The sequence below is a fragment of the Pelophylax lessonae genome, assembly GCF_965119305.1.
Source record: "Pelophylax lessonae genome assembly, chromosome: 5".
Lineage (NCBI taxonomy): Eukaryota > Metazoa > Chordata > Amphibia > Anura > Ranidae > Pelophylax > Pelophylax lessonae.
The window spans coordinates 126,689,759-126,706,626 of NC_138772.1; the positions used below are offsets into that span (position 1 = coordinate 126,689,759).

The 16,868-nt window shown below is 39.3% G+C and overlaps 1 protein-coding gene across 1 annotated transcript in view; it reads right to left on the reverse strand.

Annotated features, from left to right (window-relative positions):
- Positions 1–16,868, reverse strand: part of LOC309556008 (histone deacetylase 9-like) — a 903,604-nt gene that overhangs the window by 542,099 nt on the left and 344,637 nt on the right. The window lies entirely within an intron of this gene.

A 16,868-nucleotide genomic window follows, 5' to 3' on the forward strand; every position in this document is an offset into this window, starting at 1 on the left:
TCTGCTAAAAATCGTTGATCGCCGCCGTTACTAATAAAAAAATAATACATAAAAAGTCCAAAAATCTATCCTGTAGTTTGTAATCGCTATAACCTTTGAGCAAACCAATTAGAATATGCTTTTTGGGTTTTTTTTTTTTTTTACCAAAAATACATAGCAGAATACAAAGGATGAAAATTTTTGATTTTTTTTTTTTTTTGGGAATGTTATATAGCAGAAAGTAAAAAATATGGTGTTTTTTTCAAAATTGACGCTCTTTTTTTGTTTAAAGCGCAAAATCTAAAAACCCCAGAGGTGATCAAATACCACCAAAAGAAAGCTCTATTTGTGGGGAAAAAAGGACATCAATTATATTTGGGTACAGCATCGCACGACCGTGCAATTTTTCGTTAAAATAACGCAGTACCGAATCGCAAAAAATGTCCTCATCATTAAGGGGGAAAAACCTTCCAGAGCTGAAGTGGTTAAAGAAAACGCTGTCTCTTTTGTGTGGCCTATAACAAGGTTCAAGTCACCAAGTGGTTCTTATAGGTAAAGTATAGAAGTTTAGGATATATTTCCAAATGTCAAGAAAAAAAATTTATTTTCCACACTAGTCTTAGCTGGTTTACTGGAAAAGGTTGTTGCTACAGAGCTCAATAGCACAAGCCAAATTTTACACACAGATGATCAGAGCAGTGACTCCTCCCCCTCGACAACTTCATCTGTATCTCTCTTGGTGTGTACACAAAATTCCAGTGTTACCGAAGTAGCCTGAAGGCAAACAGCTTCTGCTGTTTTAAAGTGGTTGAAAGGCCTATTTTTTTAATTGTGTTAGGGCTCTTTCACACGGTCCACATTCCATTGCGGACCGTGCTCTGCTCAGCGGGGATCGATCCGCCGATCCCCGCTGTGCCTGCGGATGACAGCTCTGTCTCCGCACTGTGTGCGGAGAGGGAGGTGTCAGAGCCCCACTGCTCTCTATGGGGAATCGGATGAGAGCGGACTACCTGTCCGCTCTCATCTGATCCGATCCCCAGGACAGATGGAAAATAGGGTTTCCATCCGTCCGGATTTCACGGACAGGATCAGATGCGGATGGCAGCGGGTGTCAGCGGACATGTCACCTCTGACATCCGCTGCTCCATAGGGCTGAATGGAGCATCTGATCAGATCCGCCTAAAAAACTGACAGGCGGATCTGATCGGATCGCCCGTGTGAAAGAGCCCTTATACTTACCTGCTCTGTGCAATGATATTGCACAGAGCAGTCCCTTACCTTGTCTTCTGGAGTTTTCCGCTGGTGCTCTTGGCTCCTCCTCCTCTCTGAGTGCCCCCATAGCAAGCCGGCTGCCGAGGGGGCACAGGTGCAGGGGCACTACCGAGTTGGGCTGTGTGCATTCATAGCCACACCCCCACTCCAAACTCACAGGATTTAACTGACAGCAACTGACTATGGTCCCTTCTGTTCTCAGAGACTCCTGTAAATGCAGATGTTGCTTCATAGAAGACACCACTGGATCAAGAGAGGACTCAGGTAAGTGTTTAGGGATGGCCAGGGGTGAAGGGGGCAATGGCATTGAAAGGAAGTAAACTCTCTTTTTTTTAACTTTTCCCTCCAGGTAAGCCTATAATAGGAGATTTAGGAGTTTAGGAGATATCCAAAGTGCATGCAGGCAATAACGTCATCAGTGCATGCGCTCTGAAGGTCTGGCTTCAGAGTCCGTGCCATAAACGGCGGCTCCTGCGTGCATGCGCGGGAGTGACTTCTGCCACTCACAACTCCGGAGCCTGCGAACCCGGAAGAAAAACTGGGGAAGATGTTAGCTGTCCCAGTGGTGTGCGGGTGCCGCTGAGACAGCTTCAATCTAAGGTAAGTATTTCATAATAAGCTAGTATGCGAGGCATACTATCTCATTATGCCTTTGTCTTACAGGTTTGGGGTTTTTTTCCCCCCAGGGTTTACAACCTCTTTAATGTAGAGAATACATTAGGGTAAAAAACACACTTTGCCTTTACAACCACTCTTAATGCATATTTGTAATATAAAATTGTATATAAATATTTAAAAATGGAAACAAACTATTTAAAGAACATTTTTGAATTATAAACTAGAAAATATAAAATTAACTCAAAACAAGTTTCCCTTCAAGCTCTTCAGGTGCTCTATACCACTTGTTCCTGCTTGATTTTCAATATTACATTTAAGGGCAATTCTCCCCACATACAGTGGGTACGGAAAGTATTCAGACCCCCTTAAATTTTTCACTCTTTGTTATATTGCAGCCATTTGCTAAAATCATTTAAGTTCATTCTTCTTCCTCATGAATGTACACATAGCACCCCATACTGACAGAAAAATACAGAATTGTTGACATTGTTGCAGATTTATTAAAAAAGAAAAACTGAAATATCACATGGTCCTAAGTATTCAGACCCTTTGCTTAGTATTTAGTAGAAGCCCCCTTTTGATCTAATACAGCCAGGAGTCTTTTTGGGAAAGATGCAACAAGTCTTTCACACCTGGATTTGGGGATCCTCTGCCATTCCTCCTTGCAGATCCTCTCCAGTTCTGTCAGGTTGGATGGTAAACGTTGGTGGATAGCCATTTTTAGGTCTCTCCAGAGATGCTCAATTGGGTTTAAGTCAGGGCTCTGGCTGGGCCATTCAAGAACAGTCACGGAGTTGTTGTGAAGCCACTCCTTCGTTATTTTAGCTGTGTGCTTAGGGTCATTGTCTTGTTGGAAGGTAAACCTTCGGCCCAGTCTGAGGTCCAGAGCACTCTGGAGAAGGTTTTTGTCCAGGATATCCCTGTACTTGGCCGCATTCATCTTTCCCTCGATTGCAACCAGTCGTCCTGTCCCTGCAGCTGAAAAACACCCCCACAGCATGATGCTGCCACCACCATGCTTCACTGTTGGGACTGTATTGGACAGGTGATGAGCAGTGCCTGGTTTGCTCCACACATACCGCTTAGAATTAAGGCCAAAAAGTTCTATTTTGGTCTCATCAGACCAGAGAATCTTATTTCTCACCATCTTGGAGTCCTTCAGGTGTTTTTTTAGCAAACTCCATGCGGGCTTTCATGTGTCTTACACTGAGGAGAGGCTTCCGTCGGGCCACTCTGCCATAAAGCCCCGACTGGTGGAGGGCTGCAGTGATGGTTGACTTTCTACAACTTTCTCCCATCTCCTGACTGCATCTCTGGAGCTCAGCCACAGTGATCTTTGGGTTCTTCTTTACCTCTCTCACCAAGGCTCTTCTCCCCCGATTGCTCAGTTTGGCCGGACGGCCAGCTCTAGGAAGGGTTCTGGTCGTCCCAAACGTCTTCCATTTGAGGATTATGGAGGCCACTGTGCTCTTAGGAACTTTAAGTGCAGCAGAAATCTTTTTGTAACCTTGGCCAGATCTGTGCCTTGCCACAATTCTGTCTCTGAGCTCGTCAGGCAGTTCCTTTTGACCTTGTGATTCTCATTTGCTCTGACATGCATTGTGATCTGGAAGGTCTTATATAGCTTTCCTAATCAAGTCCAATCAGTATAATCAAACACAGCTGGACTCAAATGAAGGTGTAGAACCATCTCAAGGATGATCAGAAGAAATGGAAAGCACCTGAGTTAAATATATGAGTGTCACAGCAAAGGGTCTGAATACTTAGGACCATGTGATATTTCAGTTTTTCTTTTTTAATAAATCTGCAACAATGTCAACAATTCTGTGTTTTTCTGTCAGTATGGGGTGCTATGTGTACATTCATGAGGAAGAAGAATGAACTTAAATGATTTTAGCAAATGGCTGCAATATAACAAAGAGTGAAAAATTTAAGGGGGTCTGAATACTTTCCGTACCCACTGTATGTGCTATACGTGCAGTTGTTTTATGTGGACAACAATACAATGTGGACTGAAAAGATTTTCCACCAATGACAAAATGATGACATAGTGTTAGAAGTAATACACGCAGCAGTTCTACATATAAAAAGCTAAACTATTGATGTATAAATAGACCAGAATTAATATGAACTTATCATAAATGAATTGCCTGAGAAAGAACAGATTTGAAGTGCACATATTCAGATTTATAATGTGCATTTTATGAGGCAGCCGATGTAACAATGTTAGGAATGTTTTCAAAGCTTCATGCATTTAGCATCAAGGAAGTCTATGTTTTCACTCATAACATCAGCTGTCACTCTTACTTAAAGCGGAGTTCCATTGGTTTTTGTGTTTATTAAAAGTCAGCAGCTACAAAAAGTGTAGCTGCTGACTTTTAATAAACACACACTCACCTGTCCCACGGTCCAGCGATGCGGCCGGCGGTAGCCTCTGTCCACTCCCTCTTCTCCCCGTGGCGCCGGCATCACTAGTGCGGGAATCTGGCTGTGACAGCTTGTGGCTTCACTGCGAATGCGTGAGTCCCACTGCACGTCCTGAGTAGCCAGGCAATCTTCTGGGACCTGTGACATGTCCCAGAAGATTGCAGGGAAGGAGGGGGAGAGAAGAAATTCTGCTCAAGCCGCCTAGGTGGCCCAAGCAGAAGTGGGAGCTGGTACCTGTCAAAACTAGGTGGGCTATCCATCACATACCTGGGTCCTCTCTACCATCTTAAGCATAACCTATTGGCAACTTGGCAATCCTTGAGGGCATTTAACATGGCCTGAGACCTGGAGATTCTTTGCTCCACATTGACCCCCTATTATCTACATTAATTCTACTGATTTTTACTGATTTGTGCATGGCCTACACTCAGCCAGCCCCATATTGAGGGCCCTAACCTGCTCTGTATTCATGGTGAAACAGACATCTGGGACCTCAAAAATCTCTTTATATTCCTGAATGTGCATATATCAATACCCAAGTATCATGTTCCAACTTATTCCTTGAAGAAGGAATTGCTGATTTTCTGAAACATGTTGGATATGAACATGAATATATCCGTGTGAGCTTTTTGGGGTGGATATTATATCCTGGTGTTGGTCAGTGATTGCAGCGCTGCTACAAAGTGTTTACGTGCATAAATAACATAAATACCATATAATTCTCAAATACATAAATAATAAAATTGATATTAGAATATTTTCATAAAGTGCAAATATTTGTGCTGTGCAAAATAACTTGTGCAAATAATTATAAGTGAACAATAGTGCTGTGCTAAAGTCCATATAATGATCCTTTCTTCAAATTGTAAAAGTGCTGGTGCTTAATCCATTTTGCTTGTGGGGTTTCCCCCTTTGTAGATCTACTTACCACAGTGTGGTTTAAACAAAGCAGAAAGTGATGGTCATGGTAATCCTTAGATTCCTTGGTGGTTGCTGTAATTCCGTAAGATTCCTTTTCCTTTTAGGTGATCCCAGATTTCCTCATAAAAACAAAAGGCTTTCCATAGTGAAGAAGCAGCTGAGCAGCTAACCACCGAGCCGAGTGTACATTTACATGTCCTTTGTTTTTAACATGTTTTTAAGTATCCCATTGTCTTAATACCTCAATAAATCCACATTTTAAACGGTCTTCACTATGGAAAGCCTTTTGTTTTTATGAGGAAATCTGGGATCACCCAAAAGAAAAAGGAATCTTACGGAATTACAGCAACCACCAAGGAATCTAAGGATTACCATGACCATCACTTTCTGCTTTGTTTAAACCACACTGTGGTAAGTAGATCTACAAAGGGGGAAACCCCACAAGCAAAACGGATTAAGCACCAGCACTTTTACAATTTGAAGAAAGGATCATTATATGGACTTTAGCACAGCACTATTGTTCACTTATAATAAGTTATTTGCACAAGTTATTTTGCACAGCACAAATATTTGCACTTTATGAAAATATTCTAATATCAATTTTATTATTTATGTATTTGAGAATTATATGGTATTTATGTTATTTATGCACGTAAACACTTTGTAGCAGCGCTGCAATCACTGACCAACACCATTCAAAAAAGCACTTGCACTTTTTTCTTGCAGCAGGCAGCTCACATATACATATATATTTTTTGAGATCTATTCACCGTAAGCGCGAGGATTTTCAGTCTTACATATTATATCCTGGTACCTTTTTTCTCACCCTGATCAAACCTGTGGTATATTTGCACTTTCAATAATGGTTCAGCATGTTGTTTTTATCTTTTGATATGTATTGTTAACTCCATTCTTATATGAAATAAATACTATGTTTTTATATTGACACCCTATGTTACTCAAATTCCCATCTAGGGGTTTCCTCTTTTCTGTATGTTTTATGAACTAGGGACGTGGCAGCCAGTCCTTTGGACACGTACACACTAAGCTCCATATATAATTTTTTGCTTTAAATAAAGAAAGACCTTCTTTAAAGACATTCACCTGCATCTGACAGATAATACACATACTTATTATTATTGATATTATTATTATTATAATTCAGGATTTATACTGCGAGGACAGTTAATGCAGCGCTTTATAACTTGAGGGTAGACAGTACAAATACAATACACTTGAATACATCAGAGGGCCCTGCTCGTTAGAGCTACATATACACATATATATCTTTATAAAGTGAATGTGCCACTTAGCTGAAATGTCACTGGACAAAAAATTTCAGTTTGCTTCATTTTTCCCATTAGGACTCTGCATTTGCACTTGTTTAGCCAGGTATTTTAACCTGTAAGGGGCGCTGGAATATCTGTATGTGTACAGTATATACATCATGTGCACATTTTGCAGCATGTCCATTGGTATTCAAAGGGAATTCAAAATCTACTACTTTATTTATATTATAAAATGTAATTAGAAAAAAAAAAAACATTAAATTCTTAACCAATTGCAATTACTTTCCAGCACTTTACGTCAATGTAAAGAAAGACATTTTGACCACAGAATACCAATGTAAGGAAAGACATTTTGACCACTAAACAGCAATGTAAAGAAAGACAATTTGACCACTGAATACCAATGTAAGGAAAGACATTTTGACCACTAAATACCAATATAAAGAGAGACATTTTGACCACTGAATACCAATGTAAAGAAAGACATTTTGACAACTAAAAACCAATGTAAAGAAAGACGTTTTGATCACTGAATACCAATGTGAAGAGAGACATTTTGACCACTAAACATCAATGTAAAGAAAAACATTTTAACCACTGAATACCAATGTAAGGAAAGACATTTTGACCACTAAATACCATTATAAAGAGAGACATTTTGACCACTGAATACCACTGAACACCAATTTAAAGAAAGAAATTTTTGTGAATGAACACGCAGAGCCATATGTTGAGAGCGCACCTGCTTGGGTGCCCCCACAGCAAGCTGCTTATATAAAGAGAGGCATTTTGACCACTGAATACCAATGTAAAGAAAGACATTTTGACAACTAAAAACCAATGTAAAGAAAGACATTTTGATCACTGAATACCAATGTGAAGAGAGACATTTTGACCACTAAACATCAATGTAAAGAAAAACATTTTAACCACTGAATACCAATGTAAGGAAAGACATTTTGACCACTAAATACCATTATAAAGAGAGACATTTTGACCACTGAATACCACTGAACACCAATGTAAAGAAAGACATTTTTGTGAATGAACACGCAGAGCCATATGTTGAGAGCGCACCTGCTTGGGTGCCCCCACAGCAAGCTGCTTGCTGTGGGGGCACCCAGCAGAGGGGAGGGGAGGGGCCAGGAACACTGGCTTGGGATCTTAAAATAGGAGGATCCAGGCTGCTCTGTGCAACACCATTGCACAGAGCAGGTAAGTATAATATGTTTGTTATTTTAGAGAAAAAAAAACAAGACCTTAATATCCCTTTAACACAAACCCAGTACTAAAATATTAAGAGAGAGGTTGTACCACCTATAACATTTCCAGTCAAGAAGAACGCATCTCGTCTGTAAAAACTTCAGGATCATCCTCATATTACTTGTCACAGGTATCCCTTTGTAGGCTATGCAACAAGATTGTGTTTTCCTGTCAATGTAGTGTAGATTTATTGCCCTTAGAGCTCCTGGTCATTCTAGCCAGCACTTAGGGCTCAGTCATACAATATGCAGAGACCTGCATTTTTCTGTACATGACCAATACAGGTCTCTGCAAGGCCACGTAGAAAACAATTGTTTTCTTTGTGCTCTGTTCATGCCACAGTGTAACGTTTAAAATTCAGCATGTATGCATTTTTTTCTGCACTAATGCTTATAAACGCAAAACAAATGAAAGTAATGTAATGACACAGGAAATAGGGAAAAACTAATGAAAAAAACACACATGAATATCAACATGTATAAAACCAGAGTACAACTTGCAAAAAAACACATGTAAACTCATATCAATGCATGCTTTTTTAAAGAGATTTTTGCATGCTATGTGTGAATGAGCCCTAAAATTAACTATCTATGCCTAACACAGTATTTTTTGGGGCAGTACAAAATCCAAAAAATCCAAAAAAAGGTTTTAAAAAGTGTTTTTGTGCATGCACAATTAAGCCCCGTCCGTACACACGAGTCGAAATTCGGCCGGGAATTTTCGTCCGATGATTGATCTGCCGATTTTTGATTTGTTAGTATGATGCTTCCGACAACCGACTCCGACTTTTCGGCCGAAAAAAAATCTGGTGTGCAGGCTATAAAATTTTTGTCCTCCGTCAAAACACGTCCGATTTTCGTGCATTCAGTACAGATTTCGACAGGGAAAAATCTTATGAGCAAGACTGGGCATGCTCAGAGAAGAAAGAACACAAAGAAAGCAAACCAACACATGACATCACTTCTGAAGTAGAATTTTGTCATGCGGGAAAATTCGTGTGCAGTCTAGGCACATTCCAACCAACAAAACACCACTCTGGACAAAAGATGGACGACCGGTCGGTGGAAATTCGTTGCGTGTGTACTAGGCTTTACTTTTCAATAAAACTTTTATGGAAAAAAAATAAATAAAAAGTGTTTTTGTGTGACAGAGCACTAACAGTTATATATTCATATAAAAAGTTGTGATGGGTGTTATTGCTAAAAGAACTTTTGTTATTTATTTATTTATTTTTTTAAATAACTTCTCATATCCACTTTTGCTTGCTGTAGTTGTGGAAGGTGTGAAAGGACATACACCTGTCTGTTTTATTGTGTTTCGTTAACATGCGTTAAAGTGTGCTGCATTAAGGAATCTCATTCAAATGAATGCCAACGCACCAGAATAGACTCGAAGAGCGACCAAAACATGCACCATTTTTAGTAATGCAGCACACCACAATACAGGTGAATTAGGGTAACATTCAGAATAAACATCATTCAGAATTAATAACATAGCAGCCCATATTTGCTCATGGCCACAATGCATAGGTGTGAATCCAACCCTACAATTTACACAACAAAGCTCAGTTGGTAGACATGGACGGAGCATAGTCACCACATAACAGAAAGTGTTATAGGACCTACATGGCAGGTAAAATTTCCATGAAAGGTGCAGATTTAAAAATATAAAAAAATTACTTTTGAACAGGTAAAGTTTACATGATATTTTAGTGATTGGGTTTCCATATACTTTAGCTTTTCATCTTTTTAGATTTAGAAATTCACACTGTAGTATTCTAACTTAAAATTTTAAGGTGTTTCTTAAGACTTTTTAGAGAATCGCAGACTTTCCTATAATAATTCAAATTAAACAGAAACCACCTTTTTTCCTTAACATTTTGAATCAGAGAAGTACCTAAAATCCAGGATTGGGAAATATGATATAATTTATCAGAATACAGGAGGAATGCTTCAAGTAGGGTTCCCTTTGCTTCAGCAATGTAAACACTGGTCTCCAAATAAACACGGGACATCAAAGCATGCTGCCAAGGCAGGGCTATGACATACAGCAAGAGCTCATGAGGATAGATAGATTTGGTGGAAAATTGACACTGACACCTGGCTAACTAAAGTGTCTCTGTTTATGTAATTACAGCATGAGAGATCCAAAATCTGAACAAAACAAAGCCACCACAGAAGCTGTTCACAAGTGCTCTCCTGACGTTTCAACAAGCCAATCCATCAGTGTCGCTCATCCACTGACAGCTCATTACAACTTTAAACCAGTTGATTATGCAGTCATTTATCAGGCAAACAAGTGCTGCAAGAGCACTAATGATCTACATGTCCCTCCCCAAAAATGAGCCGCAGGTAAAGGAAATGACCCATTATTTTCAGTTATGTCATTTAACACATACAAAATATTCTTTAACCCCACTTTCAGGTTTCTTTTTGCTGATTGACAGTTTAATTAAGTTTAAGCCCTCTTCTGTTTTAATCTAACAGAGCAATTTAGCCCCAACTTTAGAAATAAATGTATCTGAAAATGTTTATATTCTTTGACTACTTCAACAGTACTTAACAAAAATGTATCTAAATTTACTGTTGGCCATACATGCATCAAATGGTGAATGATTTATTTTCTGATGGTTGTCTTCAAATAGGAATAAATGGTCTATAGTCAGCAATGCACTTGATAAATATGCCACACATGGGGAAGAGAATTTTCATTGATAATTAGGATATGATTGCAACTTATTATTGTGAGTTATCAAATGCATATTTTTTTCCATCATGTGATCTTATTATCAGATCAATCAAAATGTGATTGTATTCATGAACAATTTATGTGAGTGCTTCCAATTAATGCAAAACAATTGATATGATAATTTGATCAAAAGGGAAGTTAAAATATTGAAATTGAATTGGAATTGAAATATAAATGTTTGTTTAACTGATGCATTTGATACATCTTTTTTTGTAATTATATAAAATCTTTATTTAAAAAAATAGATTAGATTGATTGGCCCTCCTAATCCTCTTGTATTGAATAGCATTGCTGCTGTATTGTCTCTATATTGTAAAGCACTGCACGAGCCCTTGGTGCTATATAAATCCTGTATAATAATAATATAATAAATAAACGTTCAGTATAAAGTACACTCCTGACACCTATGTATGTCACAGAGAATTATTATAAACAGAAGTTGTTTTCTTTCAGACTCTCGGTTTCTATTTGAAACTCAACATGGAAGAGAGCATCCAGGAAGGCAGATGGGTCACTTAGCTTGTGGGAGGTTACGCTATTAGGCGCTGTATACAACAGGCTTTTTTCAATAAGGTATTTAAAACAGATAGATATATCCTAACTGGAAAAAACAGGAGCACAACAAGGAAACAGTTGTTATCCCATAGCAGGAAGTGCCTGAACAAGAACCTCCAAATCAGGATCATCAGCTATTATTTTAAATGAGACTCTTCAATAACTTTACATAATTTTCCTCTTCTTCCCCACGTTTTTTTTGGGCGGGGGGGAGTGAAGTTCCTCTTTAATGAAAGCTGCATATTTAGGAAGATTGAAAATAACTTTTGAAATCATGTTAAAGCCTTTATAAAAAAAATATATATATTTTCATGAAAACTTTTCTTGAAATAAGATTTCCAACAGGAGGTAAGAGAGGGAAATGATGGGTAGGGACTAGAACCACTGATTGAAGTACCAGCAAATGCCCATAGAAAGTTAGAAACACTCAAGAGCATTCAGATCATCAACTGAGCCCCAAGAGTCTATCTAGAAATGGCACACGGATATCACTGTCCTTGAGAAGGAGGATTGGGAGGAATGTTTGGGTTCATATGTTATCAAAATTGTCCAGATCTCATCTCATCAAATTTCTTAGGACAATTTTTATTTATGTAGGTAAGTTTGTATAAGGACATAACCGCATTCAGAGCATTATGCCAGAAGGCTACCATGGGAGGGTTAGTTGATTCCCATTTAAGCACTATCTCCCTGCGAGCATAGTAGGTGGCGTAGCAGATAAACAAATGAACACATCTGCCTGGAAGGGGGTCCTCAAAAGTATTCAAAAGCAGTAATGTGGGATCCAGTACGAGAGTCAACTCACATTTTCATTATAATAAGATCAGACACAACCTCCTTCCAGTAAAATCAGAGAAGCACAAGACCAAACTATATGGAAGACCTGGAGGCCTCAGCCATAAGACAATGAGGGCAGCTAGAAGTAGGAGAGGCATAGATGGTAGCAAAACACTGAGGAATATAGCAGACCCGGTGGAGAAATTAAAGATGGCTAAAATCATGGTGGTGACATATGAACCCAAACATTCCTCCCAATCATCCTTCTCAAGGACATGGATATCCGCTTGCCGTTTCTGGTACACCTGATCAAGTTTGGTGGAAAAGGGAAAGGAAGAGTGAAGATAGAGAGAGGATAGAGGTTTATCCAATATTCTAGAAGTAAGTAGTCCCTCAAGAGGATCAGATTCCACTGGAAGGTGAGAGGGGAACTGGTGACTAAAGGCATAATGGAGTTGCAGGTATCCAATTAAGGAGGTTAAAGGAAGTTTTGAGATCGGAAAAAGTCCAAAGATGGCCCCTGGCAACTATATATTTTAGGCCTATTACACCTGTAGTGGTCCACACCCCAGGGTCAGGGATACTCTGAAAATGAGGGAGAGTTGGATTGCCCTACAATGCAATATGCAGTGAAAACACCTCACTAGAGTAAAATTTGATTCTGGCTTTATTCCATACTAGAATAGTCATTTTCATCAACCTGGTAAGTGCAGGGGAGCCCGCAGTCTACGAAAAACAAAATAATAAGTGCAGAGTAAGTCCCAAGCCTGAAAAAACCCAATAATATAGTTGGAAGTTAGGGAGAGATAATCCACCATAACCAAGAGGAAGCTGAAAGGTTGACAAAACTAGCTGTGGTACCCTCCTCACCCAGACAAAATTAGTGACAACACCATCCAACTTCATGAAGAAGGATTTCAGCAAGGGGATTGGGTGTCTAAAAAAGTATAGACATTTGGGTGAAAAATATAATTTTTACAAGATAAGGGGTAAGGGGGAGAGATTTTCAGGAGGCACACTGTTGAGAGAAACAACTCAATGTACAACTCAATGAGAGGAGGCGGGGCGGAGGCGGGGCAGAGAACAGCCTTAATACATTCATACAATACAACTCAATAAGAGGAGGCGGGGCAGAGAACGGCCTTAATACATTCATACAATGCAACTCAATGAGAGGAGGCGGGGCGGAGGCGGGGCAGGCACGGCTCAGTACAGATACAGCTACTGCGAGATTTCTGGAATAGAATACATCCCAGCAGACACTGCGGATCGCCGAATGACATCATCGCCGATCGGACCAGGAAGTGAGGAGAGGAGGAATAAAGCCGAAATTAAGGTATTTACTAGCAAAAAAAAAAAAGTTTCCATTGGTAAAAGCCATTTTAAAGGGGATTACATAGATCTAAAGTTCCAAAAATGGGTGGAACTCCACTTTAATGAACTGGGGATAAAACCCAAATTTCTGGAGGGCAGCCCAGAGGTAGTTCCATTCCACCGAATCAAAAGAGTTTTGAGCATCCAGGTAGGCCACCACCCCTGGGCTGTGCTCATCAACCTTGATCACATGAGTAAGCAATCGACCAATAATGATTTTGGTTCCTCTGCCTGGTATAAACCCGATCTGACCTGCATTAACCAATGCCAGCTTATATGAGACTTTAACGAGTAGGTTTACATCTTCTTTAAGGATAGCCTGCTAAGGAACGCAGAGTTCCAAAATGTAAATAAGTATGATACCCTGAACAAACCTTAACAAAAATGTGTTGGTTCTGACCATAATACATATATCTATAACAGTTGAAAATCTAAACTGTAAAACTGAAACTTTCATTAAAGTCACAAACTGTCAAACGTACTCGTATATTTATATATTTGGTATTTTCTGCCTTTAATTCTGAAAAAGTTAGAAAGAAAGGAAACATTATTGCAAAAGAAACGAACCATAAATGCTATTTTCTCTGTAACTGACGTGCATAACTGTTCCATGCTTATAATACACTGTCTTAGGCTGAGATACACAATGCTTTGCTGGCTAAATTAAACAAGATTCTGAAAATATAAACACCAAATTAAATTAGAGTTCTTGTTTCAGTTCTCTTTATGCCATGAAAGAAAAACAGATGGAGGTTTAGTCTTGCTCTCCCCATTTTTACTTGGCAGGCAGCGGGCCCTGACTTAAATGAAGGCTTTCAACAAAATTGTAAACTCTAATACCAATTTTAAAGGATAGCATGACCTCCTAAAAAAAGTCAAATAAAGCAGACTTTTTTTTTTTTTTCCCTATCAAAGCTAGTATAAAAGAATAAACTGTATAATTAATGATAGGCCTAGAGTAAGGTTCTGATGTAAAACAAGCTGGCTGAACTTCCTGTGGGAGAATGGCAATGAAAATGTAGGCATAATTTACAGAGAAAGTGTTTTATGTAAATAGACTTCCTTTGCAATTTGAGTTTTTGGAAAGATAAGTTGCACCTTGCTCTAGCACTGTAAACCTTAATATAACAACAGAGGTTTTTTATCCCAGAAGAGTACAAAAGCACTGACCAAAGAAGAATGTGGATCTGCTCTGATTGCAATTCTCTTTTCTTCTTTAAGGTCTCATATATGCCTAATAGAAGATTTGTCTCATTTTGTGCATAACAAAACATGCAATGCCTTTTCTTCAATGAAATTAACTTACCTGCCTATTAGCAGTTATCTGCAAAATACGCACTGAGCTGCTCACTAATGCAGAAATGAGTAGGTCACCAGTTTGAGGAGTGAATACTCTTGTTTGATGCAGCAATGGCTGCCAGAACACCTCCCCTTACAAATTCTGTGACTGGAGAAAATGTTTCTCTAATTTAAACACTGGTTGCTCAGTGAAGAAGTTGGCAAAGGAAGTTAGAGACAGGACCTCTTTTTCAGAGCTGGGGGTAAACTAGACCAGACTATATGGGGAATGCTTCCCCCTTTACCATTAGAGGCTGTTAACGCTAGAGCAGATAAGAACTTATGCCTTACGGGAGCATTTTTACAACTTGACACCAGTTTTGGAGCCCCAGTTTTGGCTGGTGACCTCTTCATTATTTTAAACAGCACTCCTACCCTGAGATAGAAGGGCTGTTGTTTGACCCCTTCCTATGGGTATATCGGTGTGGTGGGTCTCTGGATATCATTTTGGGGGTCTTTCTCCCTATGACAATTCAAAACGCAATATTCCTAATGCACACACTCAAGAAACCAGCTGTTCAGTATTGCTGGGTGCTGCAATGACCATAGGCTTGAAACCAAGAAATGTCATCAGCACACCAAGGGATCCTTAGAATGGTCCAAAGATTTATTACGTGGTCACATAGTAAATATACAGTAGTGTTTTGGAGCCTCGCAGGACTCCTTCATCCCTTGCCTGACGAAGGGGAGCTGTGAGGCTCTGAAACGTTGCTGTATATTTACTATGTGACCACGTAATAAATCTTTGGACCCCTCTGTGGAACCCTTGGTGTGCTGATGAGATTTCTCCTTATGACAGTGCACTTTTGCCCCCTGCTTGCACATCAGCTTACCTAAAATTTCTCCTGAGGAAGCTTTATCACAAAACACGTTGAGAATTCACATCCGAAAGAATACATTATAGTGTACATTTCTTTATTATCTGTATTACACAGGATTTATATGCATTTACTCATGATTTATCATTGGATGTGATACAGTGTCTTCCAACAACACTGTTCTTTTTTATACTCTTCTTTTAACATTCCTAAGATTTGCACCTTTAAAATCCCATTTTCATTTGGTTGATTCTTACTGTTCTACAATTTTGTACCAGCAATTTACACTTTTCACTTCACATAATTGCCCTTCAGACTGACCTTTATAGTGGACATTTCCCCCAAGGGCCATTATCAGGTTTGGCAGGGACTTCACCCCACACATACATATATTATCCATGAAAAGTGATATCTGAAATGTATATAATAATATAACTGATACAATTTACTGAAATCTTTAATGATCTTACTATAAAGCTGATCTGTATTATTCTGCAAACAGCAATAAGTACAGCAGAAGTTAAGTTTTTTTATTAAATTGTTTTCCGTTTTTCAGACGGACCCGATCTGACCACCCATGGTTCTCTATGGGGCGACGGATGTCAGCGGACATATGTCCACTGTCACCCGCCTACATCCAATCCGGTCCACTAAAAACAGACAGATGGGGATACCTTCACGATTCGTGCTGCGGATCGGATTGAATGACAATCGGATAGAAATGAACATGCAGTCCGTTTCCAATCGTCCCATAGAGAACAGCAGGCTGTGTCCTGTTATCCGCCTGCTCAGCAGTGATCAGCGGAGAGATTCCCCCGCTGAGCAGGCGGATCTGCTTGAATGGACTCCACCCCGTGTGAAAGGAGCCTGACCCTGCACAATATACATTTCCTTGCAGAATATTGCAGAGAGAGGATCTTGCCACTGAAAGATCATGTAATCCTTTTACTCTAAATTACATACAGTATACTAATAGCGCTTAGTGGTTTATTAGTAATTCTGAGAAACAAAAGTATAGCATGAGGATAAGTGATAGCTATAAAGCTCCTACTGATCGTACATACTTTATAGTTCCAAAACTAAAATGACTGGGAAACCTGATTGTTTATAGTGCTATCACAGGTACCAGTGATATCAAAGCACCGTCTACAAAATACAACCAAGTACTCCTTTTGGCACCACTCAGTGCAACAAAAATTGATTTAAAAATCAGAACTGGATGAAAAAGCATTAGCTAAAAAGTGACTGCATTCTATCAGTTGCAGTCAATGTTTGGGTTTTCAGTCTATTGCAGGTGCTGCCTGAAAAGAAAAGCTGGCACTGCAGATTCTTACATCCATGCTGTTTAGTGTTCATAGAGAAGGCTACTGACCTTCTCTTGTTCAGTCTTCAGGGTGAACAAAAAAAAAAAAGTGTGTAAGGCTAGTCTTAAAAAGGAGTTCCACCCTTTTTTTTTTTTAATCCCCCTCATTTCAATGCCATCCACACA